The sequence below is a fragment of the Rhinolophus sinicus genome, chromosome 16 (assembly GCF_057876585.1).
Source record: "Rhinolophus sinicus isolate RSI-liver-muscle chromosome 16, RSI-T2T, whole genome shotgun sequence".
Taxonomy (NCBI): domain Eukaryota; kingdom Metazoa; phylum Chordata; class Mammalia; order Chiroptera; family Rhinolophidae; genus Rhinolophus; species Rhinolophus sinicus.
The window spans coordinates 158,166,980-158,184,892 of NC_142516.1; positions in this window are offsets into that span (position 1 = coordinate 158,166,980).

A 17,913-nucleotide genomic window follows, 5' to 3' on the forward strand; every position below is an offset into this window, starting at 1 on the left:
GTTGCAGGCTACTACGTTAATATAAAATAATCAGGGCCGGTCCGTGGCTCAGGTGGTTGGAGCTCTGTGCTCCTAACTCCGAAGGCTGACGTTTCAATTCCCACATAGGCCAGTGGGCTCTCAACCACAGGTTGCCGGTTCAACTCCTTGAGTCCTGCAAGGGATGGTGGGCAGCGCCCCCTGCAACTAACAACTGGCAACTGGACCTGGAACTGAACTGCACCCTCCACTACTACCATTGAAAGGACAACAACTTACAAAATATCCTGGAAGTACACACTGTTCCGCAATAAAGTCCTGTTCCCCTTCCCCAATAAAGTCTTAAAAAAATTATATATATATATATATATATATATATATATATATATATATAATCAATTTCCTATGTATTAGCAATTAATAAGTGAATTTGAAATTAAAAACAGTAACATTTACATTAGCATCCCATTAAAAAAATTAAATGCTTAGGTATAAAGGTAACAAATACTTATGTACAATACCTATATGAAGAAAACGGCAAAACACTGATGGAGAACATCAAGGAACTAAATAAATGGAGAGATATGCTATGTTTATGGATAAAAAGACTCAGTATTTTTAGGATCTGATTTCTTTCCAAATTGATCTATAGATTCAATGAAATTCCAGGTAAAATCCAAGCAAGTTACTGTGTGGCTATGGGCAAATTCTAAAGTTCACACGGAGGGACAAACATCCAGTGTAGCCAACACAATATTGAAGGAGAACATATTTGAAGAATTGAGACCATTTTATGCCAACACTTATTCTAAAACTACAATAATCAAGAGAGTATAGTATTGGTGAAAGAACAAACAAATAGACCAGTGAAATGGAATAGAGAGTCTAGAAAAAGACCCACATAAATACAGTTAACTGTTCTTTGACAAAGGAGCACAAGCAATAAAATAGTGCAAAAATAGTCATGGGATGGTGCTGAAACAATCAGACATGTGCATGAAAAAAAAAAAAAAAAGATAAATCTTACAACCTTTACCAAAATGAAGTCAAAATATATCATGTAACTAAATTTAAAATACAGAACAATATTGTAGGAGAAAATCTACAAGACCTTGCATTTAGCAGTCAATGGTTGCCAGAAGCTGCAGTAGAGGCAGAGAAAAGTAGGAGTTGCAAAGTTTATTCCGCCTCCCTTAGGTGGGAAACAATGGCTAGAGCGGACTGGATTGACTATTTCCTTTCTTCTAGATCACTTTTGCTCTGATAATACCCCAGCAGTTCAGGCTCTGGTGAACTAGTGTCTCCAGAGAGCAGGCCTTACTAAGAACAGAGCCCTCTGGAGTATTGCAAAACCTCTTCCCTCTGCCTCTGCTGGAAACCCAAGGGTATTTTTCTCTAATATTTTCTGTTGGAACCTTGTCAAGCTCCCGGAGATAAGGCTCACAAAGGTTTGCCCTCCTTCCCCCCACCCAATCCCTCTAACCTCCCACCCCCATAACTGGTTTCTCAAGTTTTAACTCTCAGACTTGTTCACATGGCCCCATTAGCAAGTCATCAATTACAGTTCAGATTTCCTCACAAGCCCTACATGTTCTCAATGTCATTTATACTCAGTCTCTTCTTTGGCAATCCATGGTTCCCTGTGTGTTCCTATTTGTCACTGTAATCTTTGGGACCATGGATTGCCCTATGTCGTCATATTCTTATAGATCATAGAAGGTTGTTTATTTTTCATTATGTTCAGGTTTTCACCTGTTAGGATGAAGTGGCAACTTCCAAGCTCCATACATGCAGAAACAGAAACTGAAACTCCCAAAGATTTTAACAAAAAATAGATTTCTCAATGATTAATTATTACACTTTGATTTTTTTGTCATATCTTTTTATTTATTTTTATTACAAAAGAGTTACAACCTTCAGGGCAAATTTTGATTATTATCATGTTCTTTAGGACAGAATTATCTCCTCATCTATCATCTATCATCTATCTATGTATCTATCTATCATCTATCTATCTATCATCTATCTATGTATCTATCTATGTATCGATCATCTGTCTGTCTTCTTCTATCTCAAATAAAATAGATGCTGACGTCTTTACGTTGTGTTCTATTTTTCTGATAGAAGAGTGACCGAAGCTCATGATAGTGTTATACCTGCCACTTCACATATTTAAATTACTAATCTGGTCACAGATGTTTGAATTATCCCTGGCATATAGGATTCTTCATAATGCTTTACATAGTTTTCTCTTTGTATTGATATATTGGGTAAAATTGTGAACCACTGAGGGAAGTCAACTATTATCTACTGAGTAATAACAAACTTACTGCATGCCTCTAATTGTTAATATGAGTTTTAGAAAATGGAATGTTATTTTTAATATCTAAGTATAGAATGAGCCCAATAGTCTGAAGAGAGAACATTTTATAACATGCCTGCTAATGTCAGACTCAGTAAGCATTTGGTGGGCCTACTATTCTTCTTTGTCAACATAAAAATAATTTTTAACCACAGATGATTTTTATACTTAAGAAAAATTTATGCCGCTAAAGGTGACATCAGTCTAGAAATAATAAAATACTAGGATAATTTCCAAGATAATTGTATTCTGTAGAAGAAACAGTAACATACGGAAATAATTGTGAAACAATATGCCTTTTACTATTTATCTTTATATCTTATTACATTATGCAAATTTCCTGAAGAATCTGAAGTACTTATGTAAAAACAGGAATATTTTTCTTGTTCTTGAACACAGGGGTATCTCTTGAATTCCTTTGATGAGAAGATTGTTTAAGATAGATTTTTGGTTGTGTTTCTATAGCCAAATGGAAAGTTTTATTTTTTGTTGATTAATGAGAATAATTCATGAAAATTATTATCTTTTTAAAATCATTTATCTATAAATGTAAATAGTCATAATACAGACTTTGTAAAGAAGACCATTGTGGAATTTCTGAAATAAAACATAATTAGCCAAAGTATATCATTCTTGAAATACGCTGAAGGAATCATACTATTGCTGGGACTACTTTGATAGTATTTTACTAAGGAAGTATTTTTTTATAAGTAAAAAAACAAACAAAAACTCATGCTTTATTTTCTTCTGTCCTTTTCGTGTAGTCCTTAAATGATTCAATACAGTTTGTCTTAATTTCTCATCTCCCATTAAATGATGAGCTATTCCAATTAGATTCGTCTTTCAAAGCTACACAGAAAAATTGGTTTATTAACATCAACAAAGACTAGAGGCCCTACAATCATATGTGTGTGTATATACATATTTTATATGATTATACACACACATATAAGTATCTATATACACTTATAAAACACATATACATATACAAAATCTCTGTTACAATGGTAAGTAAATTCTCTATGCCTTGATTTTACCACATGTAAAATGGGAGTAACAATATGATTTAAGGAATATGTACAAAAAACACTTAGAACAGTACTATGTAAATATTAGCTAATAATCTCTTCCCATTTAAATTTGTGCATTTTTCAGCAATGCATGCGTGTAATTCATCTGTATCCTAATAAGCTGTACTTCAAAATACTGTTAGTGAGAACATAAGCAGGAAAACACTATGTGCCCTGATGACACCTTCACGTATGGTAGGTCGCATTAAAGGAGAACTGTGAATTTCAGGAAACCCGGATTTTTTTTTTTAAACCAAGATTTTCATAATGGGGAACATGCATGCCTGCCCTTTGCTCAAGGCCATGGTTGTTTGCTGAACCCTGTTCTACATCCACACTGCTCTTTCATTTCCATACCAATAGGAAATGAACAGTTTCCTAATCCCATTTATTAACATTGCATTTCTGCATTTGGCTTTTACAATGTCTCTTTTTTTCAAACCAGGATCCAAGATCCAGATTCTTACATTGTATGTTGTTATTATGTCTCCATTTCATTTCTTTTTAAATTAAAATAGTACCTGCCACTCTTTTGTTTCAATAACTTGGACTTTTTGAGGCAACCAGGCAAGTTTCCTTACAGAATTTAAATATTCTGAATTTATCAATGTCCTGTGGTATCATTTAATTTTGTTTCCAAAGAGAAGGATGACTCTATACCTTAATTAGACTCAGGTTAAATACTTTGGCAAGGTTCTTCATAATGATTCTGGGTATATAATTTCACATCCCATTAGGCAGTACATATTATAAGTAATCTTTTAGTGACACTAATTTTAATCATTTAAAGTGATAACTGCCAGTTTTCTCCCTTGTAAAAACATCTCCCCTTTTCAATATGGAAGTGATATATACATAACAATAAAGAACCATCTTCCAATCAATGGGAACATTTATCAATAATCTTTGCCTGAATTTAGTGACAGAACATGGTGATTTTTATGGTACTATATATTTTTTCTATTTATTTCTTGACAGCCTTATATTTACAATGTCATTAAGCGTGTATGAACAACAGTTCTTCTTTAAAAAATTGGGTTAAAACTTTTTTCATCCATGGCCTGGTTCTCAAAAAATGTTGGGGTCATCGTAACTACAACAGTGGAAATATTTTTTTCTCTTGAATGTTCCAGTGGACAATCAATATGTAGTTTCCTGCATATATTCTCCAAAATTTAGGTGGTGAGGCACCCTTAAAGTTGGTTTTGGTGTCAGATCAAAAAAGCTATTATTTATTATGTATTTTCTTGATCTCTGGCACAAGATGTCCTATAACCACATAGTTCTTTTCTGAACCCCCAAAATCTATATCCTTATATTCAGATAAACATCTATGTGGAATGTGGTTCCTTGCTTCCGAGTGTCATTTCTTCTAGATTCAATCTGGGGTAAAAGTTAGGAAATAAATTTTCATGACTGATGATTAAAATTTGATTTTCCAAATAAAATTTAACCTTTTAAAATATTCTTTAAAATTTTATATATTTATTGTTTTACCCTACATATTTTGCTCCTAATTTCATTTACATACTTAATATAATCTAAGGTAAAATTCATAAAAAAGTAATGGTAATATTAATTGCTAAAAATTAAAATTTCTGAGGGAAGTTTATTATCTCTTCATGGACCATTTTTCTTCAAGTTTTAATTGGTGGAGTGATCACCTTTTAAGGTATAAAAATGTCAAATCGTTATATTGTATAGCTGAAACTAATTTAACTAATACTGTATACCAACTAAACGTAAATAAAATAAATAAATAATAATTTTAAATTTCTAAAAGAAAGTACGGTAGGAATATATGTTCGTTAGTTACTTACCTGTATAGCCAATCTGACTTATATGTTAGATTATTTCTTTTCACTTTATTTTCAATTTTTTTTTTTAAATCTTATTTTTTATATTTATTATATTTTATTGGATTAGTTTCAGGTATACAAAACAACACAATGATTAGACATTTATACCTCTCAAAAAATGATAAACTCCCCAAGTCTACTATTCATTCCTCTGAAACCATACATGTCTGTTACAATACCATTGACTATATTTCCTATGCTGTACTTTACATCCTGTGATTATATACAGTGTAGATGCCTGACCACTGAACTGTATACCTAAAGCTCAAATAGAATTATATTGAATGTCACAATTAATACACATAATTAAATATATGTGTATATGTGTGTATATATATATATGTGTGTGTGTGTGTGTATATATATAATAGTCAATTTGCTTTTTCTTTTATACTTTTGAATATTTAGAATATTTTTAGAATATTTAAACATTTTATATAATTCAGAAATAAGATAGTATGCATAGCCAACACAATCTTAAAAAAAGTTAGAACTCACTCAAAAATCCTCATTTCAAAACTTACTAAAAAGTCAAAATGTTGAAGACAGTATAGTGCTGGTGTAAAGATAGACCCATAGATCAATAGAATAGCACTAAGATTCCAGAAATAAACTTTGTATTTACGATTATTTGATTTTTAACAAAGATGCCAAAACAACTAAATTAAGAGATTTTAGTCTTTTCAGCAAATGGTTGCTGGGATCATTGCTTTTCCACATGCAAAAGTATGAATGAAGATGGAGCCCTTCTTCAAACAATATCTGTAATTACCTGAAAATGAATCATAGCTCTAACTGTAAGAGCCGAAACAATAAAACTTTTTAAATAAAACATAAGAACTATTCTTGTGACCTTGAATTAAGTAATGTCTTTTTAGATATAACAACAAGAGTACACATATCAAAAGGACAAAAAAGAAAAAGCTAAATTAGACTTCAAAATTTAAAACTTTTGTGCTCAAAGGACATCATAAAGAAAGGTAACTCAAAGAATGAAAGATGATATTTGCCAATCATATATCTGATAAGGAATTGTATCCAAACTATAAAAAGGATGCTTACAGCTCAATAAAAAAAAAGATAAACCTTGCTATTTGTTTTTTTTCCTGTGTGTGCACCACTCAGTGGTCTTAGAGATGTTAATTGGAATCAGATCAATGTTAAAGAAGGTTTGAGTTGTGCACAGGAGTTTGTAAACTATTACTGGGGTTGCTTTCTACATCTCATTTCTCTCTGGTCTCATAGATATTTACTGGTTCCCAGAATCCCCGCTTTTTAGTCCTTAGGCTAGAAGCCATGCACTTCTGCCATTACACTTTGTTCTGGAGCCATACAGAAAAAAGAGGCAGAGAAAAAAACAAAACAACATGGGTTATCCTCATGGAATAGTAGGTCCACAGAAGACTGCAGATCTAGCCAATAACTTGATTCCACAGCATTGTGAGAAACCCTGAGTCAGAGGAATCAGATAAGCAACATCTAGATTCCTGAAAACAGAAATTATGAGAGAATAAGTGTTTTTATTTTAAACTGCTATGTTTCAGGATAATTTATGGTATAACAACGTATAACATGTATAATCATTGATTTTGAAATAACACAGGCGTTGGCAATTAACTATTGGTTTATGCTACTTGAAATTCTCTGAAGATTTGTATACAGCATTTTTGTTCACTAACACCTCTGAGGCAGATAACAGGTATTTCCAAATATTTATATCTGCAAAAGATCACAAAAATATCTAAAACTCTCTGCTCTAGGAATGACACTTCAAGCTTTTAGATACAAAACACAGTGTCTGGGTGGATAATTGCTAAATATGAAGCAACAAAGGTGGTACCACAAACCATAGCTACTGTGTTTCACGAAAAATAAGACCTAGCTGGACAATCAGTTCTAATGTGTCTTTTGGAGCAAAAATTAATATAAGACCTGGTCTTATTTTACTATAAGGCAAGGTCTTATATAATAACACAATATAATATAATATAATATAATATAATATAATATAATATAATATAATATAATATAATACTGGGTCTTATATTAATTTTTGCTCCAAAAGTCACATTACAGCTGATTGTCTGGCTAGGTCTTATTTTGGGGGAAAAGGGTAATTAGTGTTCATCTTAGTTGTTCAAAATATAACTCCAAATTTATAGATCAGTTTTTTGATTTTAACTAATGTCTCAATTACTTAACATTTGGAGGAAAAGAACAAAATTTTACTACTGGCACTAAAATCATATAATGCTAATTTCCAGAGGTTATAGAGGTATTATGAATATATATATTCAAAATTTTAGTGAATTAAAAACCTTACTATTACTTTTGTACACTCAGAGGTCCTATATATCGCATTGACTAAACAACAGTAACAGTTTCCTTGATGTTATAAAACTAGCAAGTTCATTTTACGTTTCAATGCAAGAAATATATATACACACACACATATATATACATGGTATGTGTTGAAGATATTAGAGCCATAACAAATTTAAAATCTGTGTTAATTTGCCTTTTGTTTTGCATCCCTTTAGAATAACAAAGACTTGCAACCATGATTAGTTTCAGGATAAGCTATTCATAAAGAGCTAGATCTGACATTTGTTTTGCATTAAAAATAATCTAATTACCTATTACAAATGTCCAGAATAATCCCTAACTTCATTAATTGAATCATTCTTTTTAATTGATGATTAGTCAATGTGCATGTCTACTCACTTCAATGAAATAATTAATGATTTTTTTAAAAGACTAGATTAACTGCATTTAAATTCATGTTCAGTAACTAGTAACTGTTTATTATAATTGAAAAACTGTTGATTAAATCAGTTGTTTTTTGTTGTCCACATTAAGTTGTGGTATAGTTTTAAATCTAGAGGGAAAGGAAAGAAGAGGCAAAAGACATGAGAACAATTTTAATAAATGTGTTAAACATGGAAACAGGAATGTAATGCCTTAATAAATTGTGGCAATAATCAAAATCAAATTTAGTTATAGAAGAAAATATTTTAAATTTAATAATAACAGTGGCTTTGCATGTTTTATTATAATTACCTATTGTCTTTCTGACTAATCTGCTTATTCTTATTTAAATCTCTGCTTAAATGATTATTGCTGTAGAGGATGTTTTATCTTAAATACACTCTGGTATAATTCACCATGTATAATGTAGTATTTGATTGTTCTGTTTTTTTTTTTCTTCATCACAGCTATCACTATGTGAGTTTATGTTTTTATTTGCTTATTAATTCTCTCCAAGAAAAGAGAGACTTCACTTACAAGAGAGCAAGAACTTGGTCAGTTTTATTTATATCTCTATTGTGGATGCTTGACATATGATATGTGTTCTTTACATTTTGATTTAAAAAAAAAAGTCCCTTGAATGTTTGTCTCTTCCACCAAACTAGACTGTCCACTTGAATTGGAGGGATGGAGGGAATGACACCTTTGTTTGTTCTCATGGTGAGCCATGCACCTGGTACTTAATAGGAACTCTGTAAAAGCATGTAGACTATATGAGCAAATGAGTGCACAAATGGATGAATTTAATTCCCCATTCTAACTCCTACAGACTTGGATCACAATTCCTGGGAGAGAGAGCAGCAAGTGAAAACCTGAAAGATGTGTTTCACTAAAGAGTTTCTGTGAATCATTAGATTCCTAGGGTCACCGTTGTGGGGTGAATTAAAGCATTGTGGATGGCAGTACCACAAAGACATGGAGGCGCGGGGAGCAGCTTCTGCCCATGTCTGCATTGGCACTGCTGGCAATTCTGCAGGCATTAATGTAGCAACGTGCTGCAGCAGCTGCCAACAGTAAAGATGTATGCTCTGCAGTAAATATAACTACAGGAACAGGAGCCAGAACCAAAGGAGAAATACGAACAGGAAAATAATTGGATTCAGACTGTTGGTACTAACAATGGTGGCGTTGAGCATACAAGAGTTCTCCTCAGGGAGCATTGTTGGGTAGGAATGTTTAAAGAATCCTATAAGTCTCCAATCCCAGACACTGGCAAAAATGAAGAAATGATATTTGCCACTGTGCTAGTGAAAGCATAATTTTTTTTCCCCAAGGCTACTGATAGCAGTGCAAAAACAGGTCATCTAGACATATAAAGAGGGCCAAAAAATGTATACACATTTTAAGAAAGGAAAAAAAAAAAAAAAAACTGTATTAAAATTGTACTACTCAATATAACTAAATATATACCAATAACAAATGATGAATACAAGTCACGTTTGACTTCTGCAATTACAAGAGGTGCTCAAAGTGGTTACCATCAGCATCCAGATACTTCTGATTACAGTGAACTATTGCTTGAGCAATGTTGACCAAAGTGTCCATTTGTATACATTTTTCTGGTACCCTCTGTATTAGAAGGATATGTTCAAGGACTCTAGGGTGTATAATATGCATTCGTGAATTTTAAGGAATATTTGAAACAAAATAAAGACATTCATGGAAGTTCTGCTCCTTGAAAAGAGAGTCCTTCAATGAGGTCGTGAATAATTAGTGTTCACCAATATCCATGCACAATTTATTAATACTTATACTGGTGATTCTCAGAAAGAATGCTAAAGGTTGCTCTAAATATTTGTTTTGAATACAGAAATAGGAAATTTAGCCATGTCAAGTCAAACTGTGTAAATATAGGCATTTTCTAGCTATATAGAAAATACACTAACCTCACTGAGAGAGTGGCAGAGGAGGGTACAAAGACATCTTAGAAAGTGTAACATTAAAGTGAAACTTGAAGGATGAGCAGGACTTAGTAAAAGGAAGAGGTTGTAATTGTGAGAAGTGTCCTACTATGCATTGTTATGTGCTATAAGACTTTGAGATTAGAGAATGCAAAGCACAAAGGAAGAATGGAAAGTTTCTATGCATTTTGGACTGTAGTGTGGTCATAGTTAGGACTATAGGATTAAAGGAGGCCAGCACATAAAGGTTTATTTTCGGCATTATAGAAATTATGCTTTAGGTCATCACTACCTCTCATAAATAGCTCTAGCACTATCAGTGGATTAACCTATTTTCCTGGACAAAAGTCATAAGGAGGGAAACTGGTTAATATATATTTTATCTTGTTTAATGTCATTCTAATTGTATTAGAACTACTGAATTTCCAAAAATCTTTTATCCCACTTTCAAAAAACAACTTCCTATATTTTCTAGTTGTACCCTACTTTTACTACAGTCCAGCAATATTTTTATTCCTTGACAACTATGAAAATCATGACTGATCATTTCATAGTTTCACATCATCCACAAAATCCTGGACTCTACCACGAGTTTTATGCCCTTTAAAAACCCACATCCTGGAATCCACCTATTGTCTGTCTTTGTTATTGCTTTTGTGATGACTTGATATTAGCCACAATTGTCATAACCATATGAATGATTGATTCTACAAACTATGTTTTCTAATGTGTGTTGGAGGCTCAATATGGCAACTCAGATATTTCCTTTTCATTATTCAAGTTTTTATCCCACTCCAATCAGTGGATCATAGTAAGGTATGTTATTATACAAGCTCTTCTTTTACTCTGGCAACAGTCTGCTACCTCAGCTTCATCTTTCAATTCTGAATTAACATTCCAGAACTCTACTTCATAATCCGGAAATAGCAGTCTATTTGAGATTTTGTAAACACATTATATTCTATTCACACCATAGCACATATTTCTCATGTTATCTATGTCTGAAATGTTTTAATGTTGTGTTAACTTCCATTGAGAATTCCATATCATCAACTTGATTGTAATTCTGTAATCAATTCTTCTACGTAGCATTTGCTGAATATTTGCCAAATTCCCAACTAAAGCTGCATTGAATGCCAATTACACTCTCTTATGTCATTATATGCATACCTCTATGAGAATTCTCAAAAGTTAATATTGAAGTTTCTATGTGGATCTTCTAAAAAGAGATAAAACTCTAAATCCATAGCTCACAAAACAATATCATACAAAGTTATTACAGATGTTAAAATAAGGGAGATACCTGGTGAGTGTTTTGACCTAAGTGATCATAATTTCCTTTTCTTCTATAGAGATCTAGGATATCTAAATGACTAGAAACATAACACCCAGGTTTTGGTCAAGATGAAATATCAGAAGTAGGGTGTATTCTCTCCATAGTAGGGTTTCCAGGCAGGAATTCCGGCCCGTTCTCAGGAATTTTCTTCACTTTCCTATTCCAAATCCCGAGAAAAGTTGGTAGGGAAATTGGGAAAATCGGCTCCTTGAACCCAGGTGGTTGATAGTATTGACCGTCACTTTGTGGAAATGATTCATTGTGGAGAACAGAAAACAGTTTATATCTCGGGATTCAGGAACGGGAAAGCCAAAAAAAAAATTCCTGAGAACTGGTGGGAATTCCCACCTGGAAACCCTACTCCATAGCAACACCAAAACAATGGGCAAAATAAGTGAGAAAATTTTTTTTTAGAGATACTAGATATCAGTGATAAATGGAAGTGATGCTGCTGAGAAAGGGGGGAAAAAAAAATGAGGCAAACTTAATGATTGTTCCAGAATAGTGCTTTGATGTGGTATATAGATCATGGTAAACAAAGAAAGAACCTTGAAGAAATCTGAAACACTTACTGAGTTTTAGAGAAAGATCTGAGGCTCCAGGAAGCCCTAGCCTGAATATGTCTTTATTCCTGCCTAATCAATCATAAAAATAAGATTCCCAATGGTACAGATTTTACAAATAACTAAACTGTCACAGAACATTGTTCAAGAATAGTTATAGGAACACAAAAAATATCAGGTGTGATAAGAATCAGGAAAACGTACCGCATTGGCAAGAAAATTTAATGGCCACTGACAGAGAACTGAAGCACATATTTAAATTAGAAGAAAAGGATATTAAGATAATTATCGTAACGACATTTCCTATGTTCAAACATAAGTAGAGACATGAAATACACACACCCACACACACCCACACATACACACACACACACACACACACACATTTTAAAAGCTAATTCTACTTATGAATGTGAAATCTACAATATGTGAAAAACAAAACAAAACACTACGTGAGATTAACAGCAGATTATACATCAGAGAAGGAAAGATTAGTGAATTTGAAGTACACATAAATAATAGAAACTATTTAAACTGAAATGCATAGAGAAGGGTGGAAAAAAGGAATAAAAAAAAGAATAAACTGTATTGATCTGTACGACAAATTTAAGAGTCTAATGTAATTGCAATTTGATTCCCTAAAAGATAAAACAATGTTAGATAACAGTAAAAATATGTGAAAAAGTCATGCACCAGATTTTTCCACATGTGAGGAAAACTATAAAATTATATATTCAAGATTTTAAATAAAATTTTAATATAAGAAACATTAATAAATTATACCAAGGCACATCCTAATTAACTTGCTTCAAACCATTGATACAGAAACAAATGTTTTGAGCAACCAGAGAAATAGAGATATGTTTTACATAGAGGAACAAAATATCAGATTGACAAATTATTTGCTGGAATAATGCAAGTGAAAGGTTAAGAGTATAACACCTTTAAAATTCTACAAGAAAAAAAAAAGTCAACGTTAAATTCTACACCTACTTTTCAAAACAAAGGCAAAATAAAGACTTTCAGACACACCAAAGCATTTATCACAGGTCAACCAACTCACATAACAAGAAATGTTAAATGGAGTAATTTAAGTAGAAAGAAAATGATAAAAGAGCACACTATGAGTCTATACAAATAAATACAAAGCATGACTTATGGTAACTACAAAGGTAAATATGAAAAATTATTATGTGTTATTTCAGTGTCTTTAAAAGGTAATTGAATGTAACTACATTCAAATTAAAGTAAAATAAGAAAGAACATAACCATAGGTTTTACAACATGTGAAAGTAAAATGTATGTCAACAGTATTACAAATTTAGGAAAGAAGAATTGAAAGTATGTAATTGAATGATTTTTATATTGTATGTAAAGAGGTAAAATGTCATTTAAATTAGACTGTTCAGGAAAGACTGTACACTACAAATCACAAAATAGTTACTAATATAATGAATCAAAGAGTTATACATAGCCAATAAGCTAACAAAGGAGATGAAATAGACATGTACAAAATTAATTCTAAATGAAGGTTGATAGGAGTAAAAAGGAATCAAAAAGAAGATATAAAATATAAGAAACAATGAACAAGATGATGGATTTACACCTAACCCTAACAATAATCACATTAATTATATACGGTCTAAATAGTCCACTAAAATATACACATATATAGACTGGACTAAAAAAAGAAGCAGAACCAAACATCAATTACCTACAAGAAACACACTTTAATTTTGAATAAACATGTAGGTTAAAGGTAGGAAACACACTTTAATTTTGAATACACAAGTAGGTTAACAGTAAAGACATACAAAGTTAACTGTAAACAAAATGCAGCAAAATTTGCTACTTTAAACATTGATGAAGTATACTACAAAGGAAATAGTATTCCCAGAAAGAAAGCAAGTATACTCATTATGATAAAGGGGTTCATTATTTAAGAGGACGGAGTAATCTTAAATGTTTCTAAACTTAATGAGAGAGTTTGCATATATATGAAGTCAAACCCAGTAGAACTGAAAAGAGAAACAGAAAAATTCATAATTATTTTTGGAGATTTCAGTATACCCTTAATAAATGAAAGTACTAATAGGCAGAAAACCAGTATTGATAGAAGACTTTAAAGACATAATCATCATTTAACATTTATAGAATACTCAACAACAGCAGAATAAACATTTTTTTCCCCCAAGTACACATGGAATATTTACCAAGATAGAATATAAACTGGACCTTAAAATATCTCGATAAACATAAAATGGTTGAAATCATACAAGTTTGCTCTCTGACCACAGTAGAATTTTATTAGGAATCAATAACATACTGACTTTGGCAAAATCTAAAAATACTTGGCAACTCAATAAATAGCATACCTGTAAATAAACTATATGTCAAAAAAGGAATTAAAAGTAAAGAAATATTTTTAAACTCAATGAATATAAACACATGCAAAATCAAAATTTGGAAGATACAGTTAAGAAAGTACTTATGAATTTCATAGTACCAAACACCTTTTAAAGAAGATTCACGTATAATTTATGACTTCAGTTTCTAGCTTAAAATAAAACAAAACCTGTGACAAACACAAGTACACTCATAATAGAAAAGAGGAAAATTAAGAGCATATGCCACGGAAATAGGAAAAAAAAAACAATAGGAAAAATAGATGATGTTCAAAGATGGTGTTTTGAGAATATTGATACATTGATATCTTCCAATCTGACTAATCCGGAAAAAAAAAAGAATAGATTCAACACCTGTTTTTGGAAACAGAGTGTAATCACTGGAGATTCTGTATGTAGAAGAGTAATAAGATCATTTTAAAAATGTCTTTATGCCAATAAATTCAACAATTCACATGAAACAGACAAATTCCTTAGAAAATAACATAATATCAAATTCCATGCAAGAAAAAATTTGATAATTTGATAACCTATTTAAAATATTAACTTGTTAAGAACTTGCCCATAATGGAAACTCCAGGCTCAGATGACTACATTTATGACAACTACCAAGTATTCAGGTATAAAGTATATAAATTCTTCAACATAGCTTCCAGAAAATAGAAAAGATCAGTGTTTTTCCACTCACACTATGAAGCCATCATTATTCCGTATCAAAACCAGACCAAGAAATTAAAAGACCATAGATCAATATATGTCATAATGCGAAAATATCTAAACAAAATTCTGGCAAATAGAAACAAACAATACATAAAAATTATTTTATATCATGACTAATTAGGGCTATGTTAGAAATGCAAATTTAGTTGAGCCTTAATAAATCAATCAATGTAATCTCTTATATAATCAACTAAAAATAATATATATATATAATGTATATTAGGTTATATATATATGTGTGTGTATATATATATATATATATATATATATATATATATATATATATACAAAAACCTTTACAACAGATCTTCAGAAGCATCATAATAAGTAAAACATGTATTTCTGCTAAAAATTCCCAGTAATTAGGGATAAAGAAAACTTTCTCAATCTGATAAGGGGTGTCCAAAAATCATATTTAATGTTGAAATTTTGAGTCTTTTCCTTCATTCTCAAGAAAAAGACACACCCAATCTCACCACACCCATTCATGATGTTCTTCAAACTTCTAGTCAGCTCAATAACGCAGGAAAAAGAAGACATCCAAATTGAAAAGGGAAAGGCAAAACTATTTTATTTGCAAATAAAGGGTCTCATAAATTACTTATAATAAGAATATATAAATAAGTCTCAAAACTCAATAATTGAAAACAAACAATCCAATTAAAAAGAACATAGACAAATATTTGAATAGATTATTTGCCAAAGATAATAAAGACAGGAAAAAGAAGTTCATCATTATTAGTTATGAGAAAAATGCAAATTAAAATCCCACTGAGATAAAATAAAATTAAATCCCACTGTATACTTATTTGAATGTTTTAAATTAAAATGACTGACCATACCAAGTATTGCAGAGGATGTAGGGGAACTTAAGTCTAAGTTCAAGTATTCAATTTTTAAATGGCATTTCAACCCTATTTTCTTCTTCTGCAAAATTTAGACATTTCCCCCAGAGAGATATTTTGAAAATATACAATATTATATGCTTAAAACACTTGACAGAAAACACTGTGAATGACATGGTGAATGCCAGTCTTTTTTATTTTTAATAAATATGTACTACTACTATTAGACCATTATCCCACTCTCACCACATACTCTACTATCCAAACATCAGCACATTACTCAGCTATCTTCAGGATTTTTTCCCCCAGTCATCAAGTAGATCAAAATAAAATAAAACTAGGTAAAATCACATAATTAGAAAAAAAAGTAACATGCAATTTTGTGCGCTAGATATACAATGAAACATGGGTATGAACTAAAAATAATGAAATGCAATACTAAAAATGTAAATTGCTTAGTAGGGAGCTATGCACTATTTTCTGTAATGACTACTTTCTTGCATTGTTTCATTTGGTTTTTCCCAGGAGTCTAAAATATTAGTTGCATAATAATACATATTTTATGATGACATCATTGCTCAGAGTGATTAAATATATGATCACATACAGCTAATTTATACAAGATTTTCACTGTATAAAATAGTGTGGACCCTGATTAGAGACGTCAAATTAAATAAATTATGGTAAATTCATAAAATGGAATACAAAACAGGTATTAAAATTCTAATAATAATGATAGTGATTCTTACTGATTACTTGCCACTTGAAAGTTTTTTTTATGGTAAATATAGATTTATATCCATTTTTGTGATAATCATAAGTGGATTCACAGTGAAATGTGTTCCAGGTGTTAAGTGGTAAATACAGTACGAAAGCAGGGCACATAGAATGATTTTATCATTTTCTACTGAGAATGCGTGTTTGCTTACATACATAATTTTGTTAAAATATTTGCCTAAATAAACCATTGTCTCTAAGCGGTGAAATCATAAATAATTTATGTCTTGTGATTTTATCTAACTGTGATGATCGAGTATAACATTTTCAATTAGAAAGTATAAATTATTTACATATTGGAAAGATCATATTGTTCCTATGAACATGTTTGTATTTTCACCATATACTCTGCTCAGAGTATTGTGTCTGGCACACTATAGGTATTCGATGAATATTTAATGCATACATGAAAAATATTATACCATAGTGGGTGAATACTTTTCCCTTTATGGTATTCAGCAATAGAACTGAAATATTCAAATTTTTTTCTAGAAAAGCATACAAGAACATGAGAAATGTTTAAGTTTTATTACTAAGTGTGCTTATTCTGCATGTTATGTAAAAGTGGCATGAACCTTGTCAACATAGGCTAAGTTCTAGATTCTGCCACAGACACTGTTGAGTTCAGAGAGACCACATCACATGTTTCTGTTGCTAAAAGGGGAAATCCAAGATTTTTTTTTTTCTTTCTGATCAGTAAAGATCAATCCCATCTCAATTCTTATTCCTGTCTGGCTATTTAAATCAATTATAAATGTTTGCAAATGAGAAGAGCAGGAGTTGATGATAATCACAGGTTATATCTTTCAGAGTTCTTTTCTTGGAACAGATATGGAGTCTCCCTAACTAAAGCCAAAACAAATAATGAAAGCAAAAGCACAACAAAACAAAGCAGAAGCTTATTAAAATGTTTCTGGGTGACTCACAGAAATGAGGAAGTAAAAAATCAACCAGGAATTTGGAAAGACTGAAATCAAGAAAGTGCCCAGAATTTCAGTTGCAGATATAATTTTGAAAAAAAAACAAAAAAACAAAACTCTTTAGAGTGCTATAATAAATTGATTCAGGAAAAATTCATAAAAGACTACATAAAGAGAGAAGGAAAGTACAAAGTAATAATTAATAAACAAAAATAAATATAACCTTTAAGGAAGAAACCCCAACTAAGTTCACTATATGACAAAGCAGTAGTTGATGTACCTGACTTGCATCCCCCACCATATATCACATATAACCCTTTCCTTTTCTCAGCGTCTCGACTGCACAGAATTATCCTCCAAGTAAAATA